Raw genomic sequence first — 12321 nt, 5'->3', positions numbered from 1 at the left:
GGATAATCCTGTAGGTATTAAGGTACAAGCTTGCTATTTCTGCACTGAATTTGTTTTTATTTTACATGGCCGTGATCTGAAAGTTGCTTGAAACGCAGGCACCTAATCACTGTTGTGTAACTGAATTTCACACGTGATAGGTCCTGAAATATCCTGGAATCTAAAACTCTGACTTGTTTTAAGTCTGCTGCTTGAGTCTAATCAGGGTCATAGTGTCTGTGTGCAGTGGAGTGTGTGGGGAGATTGTTGCTGCAGATCCTGGGAAGTTGCTGTGTATTTGCAGACAATGGCTGCTGTTGGTCACTGGGTGCCACTGTTGCTCTGAAGAACAGCTGTGCTGTGCATGCAGCACAGCATGCTGTGCAAGCCATGGAAGTAGGAATCAAGAAGAGATAGAAGTGTCACTTCTGCTCTAGTAAAAGGTCTCATCTGCTGACAGGCTTTTGTACTTGAATTCAGAACTCAGGACCTGTTGCCACAGAGGGACTAGTTGCTGAAGTTGGACGACTCTTTCTGTTTACTCCTTGTAATATGTAGCCATAACACTATTTAAAAAAGAATCTGAAATCATGGCTAATTATTGACTGCTGCACAGCAGAACACTACCACGGTGAGATTGGGCTGTGAGATGACTTGAAAGCTGTTTCCTCAGTATAGGTCTTATTCTTGCAGCTGGGACACCTTGATGAAGACTGTGTAACAGCTTTCTGTGTTTCACAACAAGAGAAGAGAGAGTAGATCAGCATTAACGTCAGAGGTAATAAACGTATGTCAGTAATTCTCTGTATTTAAGCCCACTCCTACAGTAAATAACCTTACTGTATTAACAGACTCTAACACTCACTTATTCTCAAACATGAAATATTTCACACCTTTCAGAGGTAAGTTACCACTGCAGAACTTCATAGTCTACCTAATAACTGCATTTCTGAAGTTCACATTTATTCCTTTTTTCTCCTTTAATTGTGTTTTCTCAGCCTTTTTGTTATTTTTTTACCATGCTGAATTCCTTATGAATCTCTGGAAGTCCAGGCAGACTCAAAACAGAAACTGGTGGATGAACAGCAGATGTCACATGCTGGCTTAACTCCCTGCTTTGAAATGATTCACTGATAGGTGGAAAATATCAACACATCAGGTAGGACAACCAAGCAAATTTGGAATTACAGTTCACAAATACTTCAGGAAATAAATTAATTCCAGTAACTTTAGAAAATAAATGAGAAAAGCTGAACTGAGTGCTTCTAGAGATGCTGTATAAATGTCAATAATGACATTCCAAGCTGTAGAAGAGATTTAAAACATGATGGGTACTCTGGCTTTAACCTGAATCTGAAAGTTGTCTCTTGAAATTGAGTTGTCTTTCTGTTAAATAGAAAGTGGTAGAATTTGAAGGATTGTTAAGATTTCCATATAACCTTAGTAAGACTAGATATAAAATATAAGTTTTATCTAGGCAAGATCAATTGTGGAGTCACTGTTACTTCTTTTTTAGGTACAGGGAATAAAGAGAACGATCGACCTACAAGGGGAAAAAGTTCTTCAGTTCAAGTCTGTGATATTATCACAGTCTTAATTCAAAGGACTTCTAATGCCTGATAAGTAATTCAAGCTTATTATACTACACTGAGTCTCTCAAGCATTGTACCCACGGTTCTCATAGTAGTCAAAAAGCTGCTGAAAATCCAGCTGAATGTCGATGCTCCTTGGAGCTGGGCTGAAACTTGGCCCCAGAAATGGGAGTCCAGCTGAAACGCTGTGCAAACTGAATTAGTAGGAGCTTTGCCATTCACTTCAGTAGAGAGATTCTGGCACCAGCTTTAGATTTCACTTCCAGCAATTGTACAATACACTAACTTTCAAGCAAAAACGAGAATAGTCTGCTTCTTTATCTCTTACATATTGTGTGAATCAGCTGAGGCCTGAAACTACCCTAATGTGATCAGACATGAAGGTTGCACATCAAGGGGAAAATATGGCAGACATGCAGAAATTGTCTTTGTACTGACAATGTTTCTGAAGAGATCTACATCCTCTTGTTTTCTAGCAGAATTACGACCAGTTGTGGCAACCTATCTCTTGCTTCAGTCTAAGAAGGCTCGTGGCAAGCACATTCCCTTGAGAATTCCATCCCAAACAGGACGTGCCAGTACCACACAGTCAGGAAGCCTGGGGGTAAGTTTTAGAGTTCAGCACAAGGTTCTGGTCAAAATGCCTCTGTGTGCTGAAGCTCTGCCCAGGTAAACAGTCTGGTGGCCTAAACATCGGTGAGGGAGCATGTGTGCAACCGGTCTTGGTCATCAAATCTTGTTCTATGATAAGGCCACCGACTCAGTGTATGAAGGAAAAGGATGTAATCTTTCTAGATTTCAGGGAGGCCTTTGATCCTGTCCCTTTGGCTGCATGTTCCCAACCTTCCATCAGGAAGCCAGGAGTACTGTTCTGTGTCATGAAAAGGCAGCCAGTGGTTTGACTATCACATGTTTATATGTTCTGATGTTTCACAGTGGGTCTTAAGTAAAAGGAACTCAGGTTTTGGTTGCCTGCAGGACAGATGTTCTTTTGGGTTCAATATGTTTGCATAGTGACTTGCAACCATGGGACTGGTGTTCAAGGACCCTCTTGGTTCCTTCAGTTCCTAGGTTCTTTCTTGCCTAGATTTGACACTTTGTTTCAACAGAAGAGCTGATATTCGCTTTGGGAGCACTAAGCAGCTGTTTATGTGGCTTAGAGGAAGACTGTCTGTCTTCTACACTGTGGGCATGGAACAGCCACAATTCCCCCTGGAACAACATCAATGACCCACACCACTAATTGGATTCTCCTTTTTAATGTAGTGGTAGTGAGGTGAAAATGTGGCTGTGGAATATTTTTGACTAAGGAACTTCTATATAGATTTTGTTCATCTTTGCACGCCTCATCACCTGATCTGTGTCAGTGAGCAGAAGCTGAAAGCAGGCATGGGATGTTCTGAAGAGCAGAGAAAGAGATAGGGAGGAAGGTGTTTAAGACAATCCCCTCTGCTGCTGTGTGTCCCAGAACTGCCCAGTTCTGTGGCAAAGTGTTGTACAAGATGAAGAGGCCAAGAGATTGGGAGTAGAATGAATAGAAAATATGCCTTACTTAGGCCATACTCAGTGTATTAATACTTCTCAGTTAGTTTTAGAATTCTAGAAGTGAAAGGTAAGGAGGTAGAAGCCTGCAAGTTGTGTCCTTTTTTACAGCTGCTCTTTTCTTATGGGAGGATGAAGTGAAGAAGATTGGTCTATTCTACAAGCTTTTCCAACCTTTACTCTTGATTTGCTGTTGCAGCTGCTGTAGCATCCCCAGCATAGACCAGAAAAGACCTTCTTGCCTCCAGAGATCCAAGTTTGTCCTCTGCTGGCCACTTGAGAGCTCAGGGACTATGATGGGTTCTTTTCTGGTGTTTGCTCTTCACTGTCATCACCCAGTTTCTATCTCTTCCTAAAGCAGTTGGTAGGGTGTGTTCAGAGCCTCAGCTCTTCCTGACTCTGCTAAGCATGTCAGAGCTGATGAGGAGGATGTAGAATGGGGTTTGTGTCCCTTCAGACACCCACACTGGAGAAATCTGCAGCTGGCATGCACCCCACCAGCAACAACCCCTTTGGCTGTTACTGCATGGGAGTGGTTGCTAGCAGGTCATGTCAACAGGTTGAATGTGTCACATTTCCAGATCTCTGATTCCATTGGCTGTGTCTCCAGTGACATGAAATACAACTGTGGCTGCTGGGGTTCTTCCATCTGTACAGATTTTTAATGGTAGTCAGGCAAATTAGACTCTGATGCTAAAAAACAGAACAATAAAAGCAGCAACAAGAGACAATCCCAACCAACCGACAATAGCAGCAAAAAACCACCACACATCTCATTAGGTAGAAGATTAGAGACACCGGAAGGTAGTCTTTAAGTCTCTTTAAGGCGCTGTTCTTACATTGCAGAAATAGATTGATAATATAATTCCATGCTGATAATATCTCCAGATTTCTATCTTTTGGATTTCTTTCAGCCTGCTATGATCCCCGAGTGTGTCTGTTCATGGGGTTTTTCATTTGGTTTTGTAGAACACGTTTGTTAACTTGTGCATTCTCATAGTTCTTTTCTTTCCTCTGCATCTTAGAAATCCCAGTGAAGTTCACCAAGAAGCTCGAAGCTGTTAATGCTGAGATTGGAGGCAGTGTCACTTTAAGCTGTGAAGTGAGCCATGCCAAAGGGAAGGTGGTGTGGCGCAGGAATGCAGTTGAGATCAAACCCAGCAAACGTTTCCAGATTGATGAGGAAGGGGTCAGAAGAACCCTGACAATAAGAGGGATCCGGGCTGAGGATGAGGGAGAGTACTTGTGTGAGTCCAGAGATGACAAGAGCAGCATTACCATCACCCCCAAAGGTATGTCTCTGGAAATGAAGGCTGACAGTGTGGAAGGATCCTTGGCTTTCCTCATCAGCCATTACAACACTGCAAAGCTGAGTTCATTTGTGTGTTTATGCTGTTCTTTGTGTTAACAACCAAGTACAAAACTTGTCTTTCTCTCTAAATAACTGTGGAACAACTGCTTCTGAAGAGCACAGCTGTTAAGTGGGCAAATCAGCCTTCAAGGCTGGAATTAAGCATCCCAAATGTAAGATGGGATTTATTTTACCCCTTCTTTGCCTCTTTTCTTCTTGCATCTTTGTAGATGCAAGGAGGATCTCCTCTACAGGCAGGAGATGTGAGTGTGAGTTATGGTGATCACTTCCTGCGAGTCATAAAATCTGATGCTTCCAATGAAATCATTGACTCTGTTGGTTCTTTGAAGGTGCTCATATATAATATGATAGCAGGCTTTGAGTATATAAAAGGCTCTTAGAAAGTGGAAGCAAACAATCTGTTCTCTGTGCAGAAATAAGGGACTTCAATTGCAATGACAAAGATGCAAGTTCTACAACAGAAAAGCTTTTTAATGGTTGGATGACTGGATAAGTCATTTGGAGGGGCTTTGAAGCCTTCACGGTGGGTTTCAGAAAAGGTTAGTGAAATATCTGGGGCACAAAGAGCTGAGCATGTCCTGGAGCAATGGAGAAGGGCTGGATGATTTTTGTGGGTATTTTCAGCCATAGAATTTTGTGTTCTGGTGGTGTCAGTACATTCCTTCGTACAACATGGATGGGTTGGTTTGTTGCATTGGTTCAGACTTTTGTACTGGGAGCTCAGCAGTGGTTAAAGCTCACACTTCTGCAAAGTAAACAAGCTCCTGCAATTTGTCTCTACTCTGTTTTAGCTGTGGATTAGCTTGACAGTTCCCTTCCATAAGCTTTATGGTTCCCTTCTGTAAGTCTACTTGCACAGAATGAGTTGCTTAACTTTAAGTCTTGCTCCAGGATTTTAAGCATATTATTAGCAAAAAATATCACAAATAATTTCACCAACAATTCTCCCCACCCATCTGTAGCTTTCTTTTTTTTCACTGGAAGGTTTTACACTGGCAGATAGGGTGGGCATGTAGAAACAACCCCATTAATTCTGACGAAGCTCTGATTTCTCTGACTGGCCTTTGTTTTGTGATTCTGCATGCATGCCCTGTAGCTAAAGCCTGGATGTCTTCCCCAACACCTTCAGTCTCCCATCCTTACTTAAGTTACTCCATTGTAAATCTCTCTGCTAGTCCAAGAGAGTTTTTATTTTACCCCTTCTGTGAGGCAGCAGCTGGATGGGAAGGGTGAGATGAGGACTAGGTTGTTTGGGTGGCTTTTTTTTTCTTGCCTAAGAGCCAACTGGGAATCAAAGATACCAAAAATTAAAGACAAACTGTGTCATACCGAGCAGGGTTTGTCAAATCACTGGCATGCACTGTTAGGACAACTTCATCATCAACATATTCCGGGCTGACTGTTGTCACAAAATTCTGCTTCTGTGTCCCAAAATGTGCACTTATCACTTGTATTGGCAGTTGCTCATCTTTTCTCCAAACTGAATGGTTGTAGGAAATAAAACAGACAAGCAAACAAACCAAACAACCCACAGATATTAACTTGCAGCTGATTGTCAGTGCTGATCGTTGGGCCATGTGCAGCACTTCACATCCTTCTGCGTCCAACAGAGATTGGAAAATACATAGACCTTCAGAGACTACTTTAATTTCTAGATGCAGTGAATTACCCTCTAGAGTGTCTTTCTGAATATAGAAGGAACCATGGGTGACTATGATCCTGATTTATATCTAGGTTCAGGCTTACTGTTTCAGTTAGGTTAGATGAATAGCTCCAGAGAAGATAGGGAAATACAGCAGTTCATTGATATCACGTGTCGGAAGAATGCAGCTCAGTGCTGGGCAGTTTGCTGCTTCATTCCCTCTTACAAGTTGCACCCAAGGCTGGAAAAGACCACTGAGATAGCTGAGCCCAACCCCTGCCCACCCTCACTGGACTTACTAACCACGTCCCCAGTGCCACATACCTGTGGCTCTTGAGCACCTCCAGTGACTGTGGTATATCAGCGTGGTTGCTTCAGTTGTGTGAGTTTTCAGCCACTGGCTGTTGTTCTAGCGAGACAAAAAACCCAAACTGATGGAACAGTGTCTATACAGGAAGCAACTGGCTGTCCTGATGGCTGCCAACAGTTTTGCACAAGGTGTGTCATGCAAGCTTGCATGAGTCTGGTTTAAAAACTTGCTGTTCTGATGGAAGGAGAGGATGTTGGTACAGGATAACTGCGAGATTTGTGCTCTCCCGACATCCAGTTGCAATCACAGCTTATTGTTACTATAGAAAACAGCTTATCTGTAGACAAATTGAGTTAGTTCCATTACGTGGCTGAAACCCTAAGTGATCCAAGGTGAAGCATGATCCAAACTGGAATTTAGCTAATTGTAGTAGGGAATCCAAGCCTTAATGAGATGAGTTATTTAAAATATGAGTCCTCCATCTAAAACAGCATTGAACTCTTACCCTGGTTTATGATAGAAGTGAGAGTTTAACAGCAGAAATCTGAAGTTATGCTCCATAATTCTCATCACTCAAGAGAATATTTGAATATATGAATTCCTTTGGCTATGTTAGAGCTCATAATGAGGTCAGCTGATGTTCTTTAAATGCTCGGAGTCTAGCAATGTGGGCAAGTGGACTGCTATTTGCTGTTGAGCTTTAGGCTAAGAAGCCTGATTTTAGAGGACTGTGGACTTCCCCTTTCCCTTCCCCTCTCCTCCCCTTCTCCCTGGACTGATCCCACATGGTTTGAGAATGATTTCAGAGCAAGGTAAATGAGGAATAGCCATGTGAAAACCTGTTGTTTTAGTGCACTATAAAAGACACTTAGTCAAAAGACAAGTGTGTGTTCCAAGCTTAAGATTGCAGGAGATCCTAGAAACAACTCAGCTGCTCAAACCTGTAGTCTGGGTGAATATTTTATTGTCAGTTTTGGTCAGGAGGAGATGCTTGAGTAAGACAAATAAAAGGTCATGGGTAAGTTGGTCCTTCTTGTGATATACTTCTAGGCTTTCATCAGGGAAAAGCTTAATTAGTCCAAATAATTATAGCAGAAACACCACACCAAGAACATGTGAGTGATATTTCAAATTTCTTGATGTGAAGGTAAACTTTACCTGGTTCTGCCATTCCCCAAATGTTTGTTTCATTATGACAAGAAGAACTTTGCAAAAGTAAATTTTTATTTTTTTTTTCAGTCTTGTGTGCAACACAAAAAGGGGTAAAATCTAGGAGGCCACCTGAAATGTTTTTTCCATCTGGAAGGATCCATTTAAGAGCACCCATGGACCTGGTTATGAACAAGTTTTCTTCTTTGCAAAGGCTGTTGCTTAATTAGCAGATACTGTACCTGGGAGAGGAAGAGGGAAGTAACTTGTTTTGGAAGTCCTGATGCTATTCAAGCATTCAAGGCCAGGCTGGATGGGGCTTTGTGCAATCTGGTGTAGAGGGAAGCATCCCTGCCTAGAGCAGGAGGTTTGGAACTGGGTGATCTCAAAGGTCCCTTCCAACCTAAACCTTTCTCTGATTCCTTTGATGATTCTATTTCTCAGCTGCTGGTGTGAGATCTCCAACCTCTCCCCGCTGTCTTTCAGTGCGGCAGATGAATCTGGTGAAAGGTCTGCAGCCCCTGGAATTCCCTGAGAAGGGAACTGTCACCTTTTCGGTGGAGGTGTCCCATGAGGATGTGGAAGGGACTTGGCAGAAGGACGGCGTGCGGCTGAAGCCTGCACCAAATATCACGATGGGTGTCCAGGGGAAGAAACATTCCTTGACACTTTCTTCTGTGACCCTTGAAGATGCAGGACTCATTTCCTTTAAAGCAGAAGGCATCAATTCATTGGGGAGGCTCACTGTGACATGTATTGGTTGGTGCAAGGTGTCATTATCTGCTCCTGTCCCAGATTACTTGAACAGCAGAACCAGCTTTCCTTCCAGCTGCAAAGAATGTTTTGCACTGGGCCATTGCCACCAGAGTATCCCTCAGATATCAAGAGGATTATTGGAACGTTATTGTCCCTAGCACAAGTAATGATAATGTGCTCAAAACAATAGGTTTTTTTGTTGTTAATTGCAAGTTCTAGTAAGCATGGAGAGTAGGCACTGCCTTTCATTATTCCTTATGCCAGATGCTCCTAGAGACCTCATTCCCAACTAAATCCACATCCTTCTTTCTCCATCTCAGAATTGCCTGTGAAAATCAGCAAGCCATTGGCAGACATTAGCGTCACTCAGAAGGACAAGGTCACATTTGAGTGTGAGCTGTCCAGGCCCAAGGTGGACGTCAAGTGGTTCAAGGTATGGCATGTAATGGTATTTTCCTTTCTGACTTCTCTGGAAATGAATGAGAGCCTTTAATTTCACTTCCAAGGGATGCGAGTCTGAGCTTTTGCTTGATAGCTTTTGCATTGCTCTCTTTTCTTTGTGCTCTTTAACTTGCCCAGATCAGCACTCTTTGTTATTATGTCCTGAGTTCATTTATCAAGTTGAAATGGAAGTTTGTTTTGGGTTTCTTGTGAACTCCTGAGGTCTTGCTGCACAAAATATTGTTGGTTGGAGCACAGTCTTGAGCTTCAACTCTAACACAGAAATTCTCAGCCAAGATTTTATAGCCTTGTTGTGAACTGGGTTTTAGGGTGAAATCTCAGTTTTCTTTGCACCTGACAGTGTGAGAATTTGCTCTGGCCCTTTGTGTACCTCCCCGGTGCTCAGCTGTTCCTTCCCTTACTTGAGGATAACGTCATTTATTCAAGGTGATGTCCAAACGAGCTTGTTAACAGTCCTCTGCAGTGCTTTAAGCTGTCATAGGTCAGCCAGAATTTATGCAAGTTCTATAGCCATTCCTACATGTTGAAAACACTGCACTGTGCTTAAGCTTCAGCATATGTTCCAGTAAGCACAGTTCCATTAATTCTAGGGGAGTGGGTGAATTAAGCATAGATCTGAAGGCTCCCTTTGCTCAGTGCAGAGATGGAAGGACTCATGGAGATCTGACTTGATGTTTTCCTTTCTAGGATGGGAAGGAGCTCCGTCAAAGTAAAAGAAGTGGGCATTACTTCCCAGGGAAATAAGGGAAGTCTTATTATTCACTCGTGTGAATATGAAAATCAGGGAACATGCACATGCCAAGCAGCTGAAGACAAGACATCAGCTACCCTAAAGGTTCATGGTATGTTTAAATGAAAGAGCAAATAAATCCTATTGTGGTATTTTGCACCACAGGAAGAAATGCTTCATGGGCAGTTTGGGCACTTCTTGGTTAGTCCTTTTGGATACCTTTCTCTTTCTTCTTTATGCTCAAGACAGATTTTCCCTCCATGTGTTGCATTGGTTAAGCCCCAGTTTGTAGCTCATCATTGGACTCTGAAGCATCAGACTGGTTACTGAACACACAGGTCTGCTGTGCCCTGGTAGATGCCACCTTCCCAAGGGACGTCTGAAAGGATGCTTTTTTCTGATTTCCTACTAGATGCTGTCCTCATGTGGCCACTTGGGTTCAGTGTTAGCATGAACATGAACATGTGTCCTGTCCCATGACTTTGGTGAACTCTCATTTTCTCTCTCAGTCTGCAACCAGGTTGGGTTGCTGTTTCAGTACTGGCTGTTTTATGCAGGAACTCTGCTCCTGAGGTTAATCTAAGTTGTATCCAGGCCTTTCAGAAGGAAAGGGAAATAGCAGCACAGAAATATGGTCTGATTCTGACATAAATAAGTGCAGACCTGGACAGTTAAAAAAGATTGTGTGATGTTCAAGGGACTTTGAAGCAAAGATGTCCCCTAGGTAAGATTTGTGGCTGACATTCCCCATACACTGTGGGCACACAAGCTAAGGAGAGACTAGTGATGAGCATGCAGAGAAGCCAATGGTTCAGACAGGTTTGTAGTGACACGACATTGTAGAGTTCTGTCTAGTTCTCCTTGGCATAGTTTGGAAAATGAAGATGAGGAGATTGGTGGTAACCAATATGGCTTCCTCAAATTCAAGCCATGCCTGACAAACTTGGTGGCCTTTCATGATGGAGTAACAGCATCAGTGGATAATGGGAGAGCAACTGACATCATCTACTTGGACTTCCTCGTCACCAAACCGGAGAAAAATGGTTTTGATGGATGGACCAGTTGCAGGATAGGGAACTGGCTGGATGGTCACACTCAGAGAGCTGCAGTCAATAGCTCAGTGTCAAGGTGGAGGGTGGTGTTGGGAACAGTGTTATTTAACATTTTTGTAGGCAACACGGACAGTGGAATCAAATGAACCCTCAGCAAGTTTGCAGATGACAACAAGCTGAGCGGTGCTGTTGATGTGCTAGAGGGAAGGGATGCTACCCAGAGGGACCTGGACAGGCTGGAGAGGTGGGCCCTTGGCAGCCTCATGAACTTGAGTGTGGCCAAGTACAAGGCCCTGCACCTGGGTCAGGGCAATCCCAAGCACAGGCACAGGCTTAGAGGAGAATGATTTGAGAGAAGCCTTGACCCTGAGGAGAAGAGTTGGTGTGGAGGGAGGTGTCCCTGCCTATAGCAGGGGGACTGGAACTAAATGACCTTAAAGATTCAGTCAGTTCTATTGTTTTTCTACCCTTAATTTTGCTTGAAAGGTTTTAGAATAAATGAGATTCTGGTTTCCATGAAAACTGTTTGCAGGGAGCTCCATTGTAGCTAGTAGGTCTGTCTTTAAGTTCAAGGGCAATAATGCATTGACTGTGTTGAAGAGAGAAATGACTCAGAAATGGATGATGGTTTAGAATAAAACATAATCCTACTTATTTTCTATGCAAATATGTGTAAGGAAAAGATGCTGCACTCAGTTCTGGAAATATCCTGACAAATATATCTACTGTTTCACAGCTGGAAGTGAATGAATATGGGAGTGCATCTTTTGTCTGAGATTTCACACGATGAGGTTCAGACCCAGTGGTACAAAGATGACAACAAGCTGAAGGCTGATGACAGCATCAGAATACGGCAAGATGGTAGGGTGTAAGAGGGGGATCTTTCTCCTGAGTGGGGGGTGGGTTGGAGATCAAGCATATAAGACATCTGAAATGAAGTGAAGAGGGTTCAGAAGGGAGTTCCCGTTTTGTTTTGGGACTGAGGTTAGGGTGGAACAAGTGACATGGTGGGATGCTTAGTGTGGGAAGTGTGATGCTATCGCACCATCCCACAGTGCCGGGAGCAGGTAGGAAATGAGTGCAGTTATTTCGAAAGTGGGGGTGAACAGGGCAGTCAGTTCACCTCTCCAATGAGGTTTTGTCTGACAGTGAGTGTGATCCTTCTGTATCAGGTTCTTTGAAGGTGACGACGGCCACATTTGGTCAGTCCTTGTAGAAGCCATGTTTAGATTACACTTTGGTGGGGATGTGGACGTGGGGGAATGGGTGGTTTCATTGTCATGAGAGAACAGGCAGTGATGCTGTGATACCAGATGGATGATGCTCAGCCTGGCCATGTGCCTCAGAGCTCTTTGCTCAAGGAAGCAAAGTGTAGTTGTGGGTTTGCTCTCAAGAGCACAGTTTGGTAGGGATGAGCTGGCGGTTGGACTAGATGACCTTAGTGGTCTTTTCCAGCCTTAGTGACTCTGTGGTTCTCTGCTTCAGGAAAGACCTACTCGCTGACTTACACACGTGTCCAAGTCAAGGATGCAGAAGAAATAAAATCTGTAGCAGAAAAGGCAGAATCTCGTGCCCATCTTACAGTTAAAGGTAATTATGCTTCTGATGACAATTTTGATTAAATTATGTTATAAACGAGCTAACATCCTTTGCTTTAATGTCAAGGAAGTTAAACACCACCACAGAAATGAAAACTCCTACCTACCTACCTTTCTGCCCACAAAATATCCAGCTT

At 43.1% G+C, this 12321-nt stretch overlaps 2 long non-coding RNA genes across 3 annotated transcripts; both read left to right on the top strand.

Moving 5' to 3' along the window:
• Nucleotides 1–409: 409 nt before the first annotated feature.
• LOC146759324 (uncharacterized) lies at nucleotides 410–5080 on the top strand. 2 transcript variants are annotated; one of them, XR_014932289.1, is made up of 5 exons: nucleotides 410–757; nucleotides 978–1138; nucleotides 1496–1602; nucleotides 2051–2175; nucleotides 4139–5080. It is a non-coding gene; the product is annotated as an uncharacterized LOC146759324 (long non-coding RNA). The 2 variants fall into 2 exon arrangements; XR_014932290.1 differs by having other exon boundaries at nucleotides 2048–2175.
• Nucleotides 5081–7601: 2521 nt separating this feature from the next.
• On the top strand, nucleotides 7602–11435 carry LOC146759323 (uncharacterized). The gene is made up of 3 exons (XR_014932288.1): nucleotides 7602–8775; nucleotides 9492–9646; nucleotides 11323–11435. It is a non-coding gene; the product is annotated as an uncharacterized LOC146759323 (long non-coding RNA).
• The last annotated feature ends 886 nt before the right edge of the window (nucleotides 11436–12321 follow it).

The sequence above is a fragment of the Coturnix japonica genome, chromosome 10 (genome assembly GCF_054131305.1).
Source record: "Coturnix japonica strain WE chromosome 10, WE-NBRP24, whole genome shotgun sequence".
NCBI lineage: Eukaryota > Metazoa > Chordata > Aves > Galliformes > Phasianidae > Coturnix > Coturnix japonica.
This window is presented reverse-complemented; position numbering and strand designations above follow the sequence as displayed.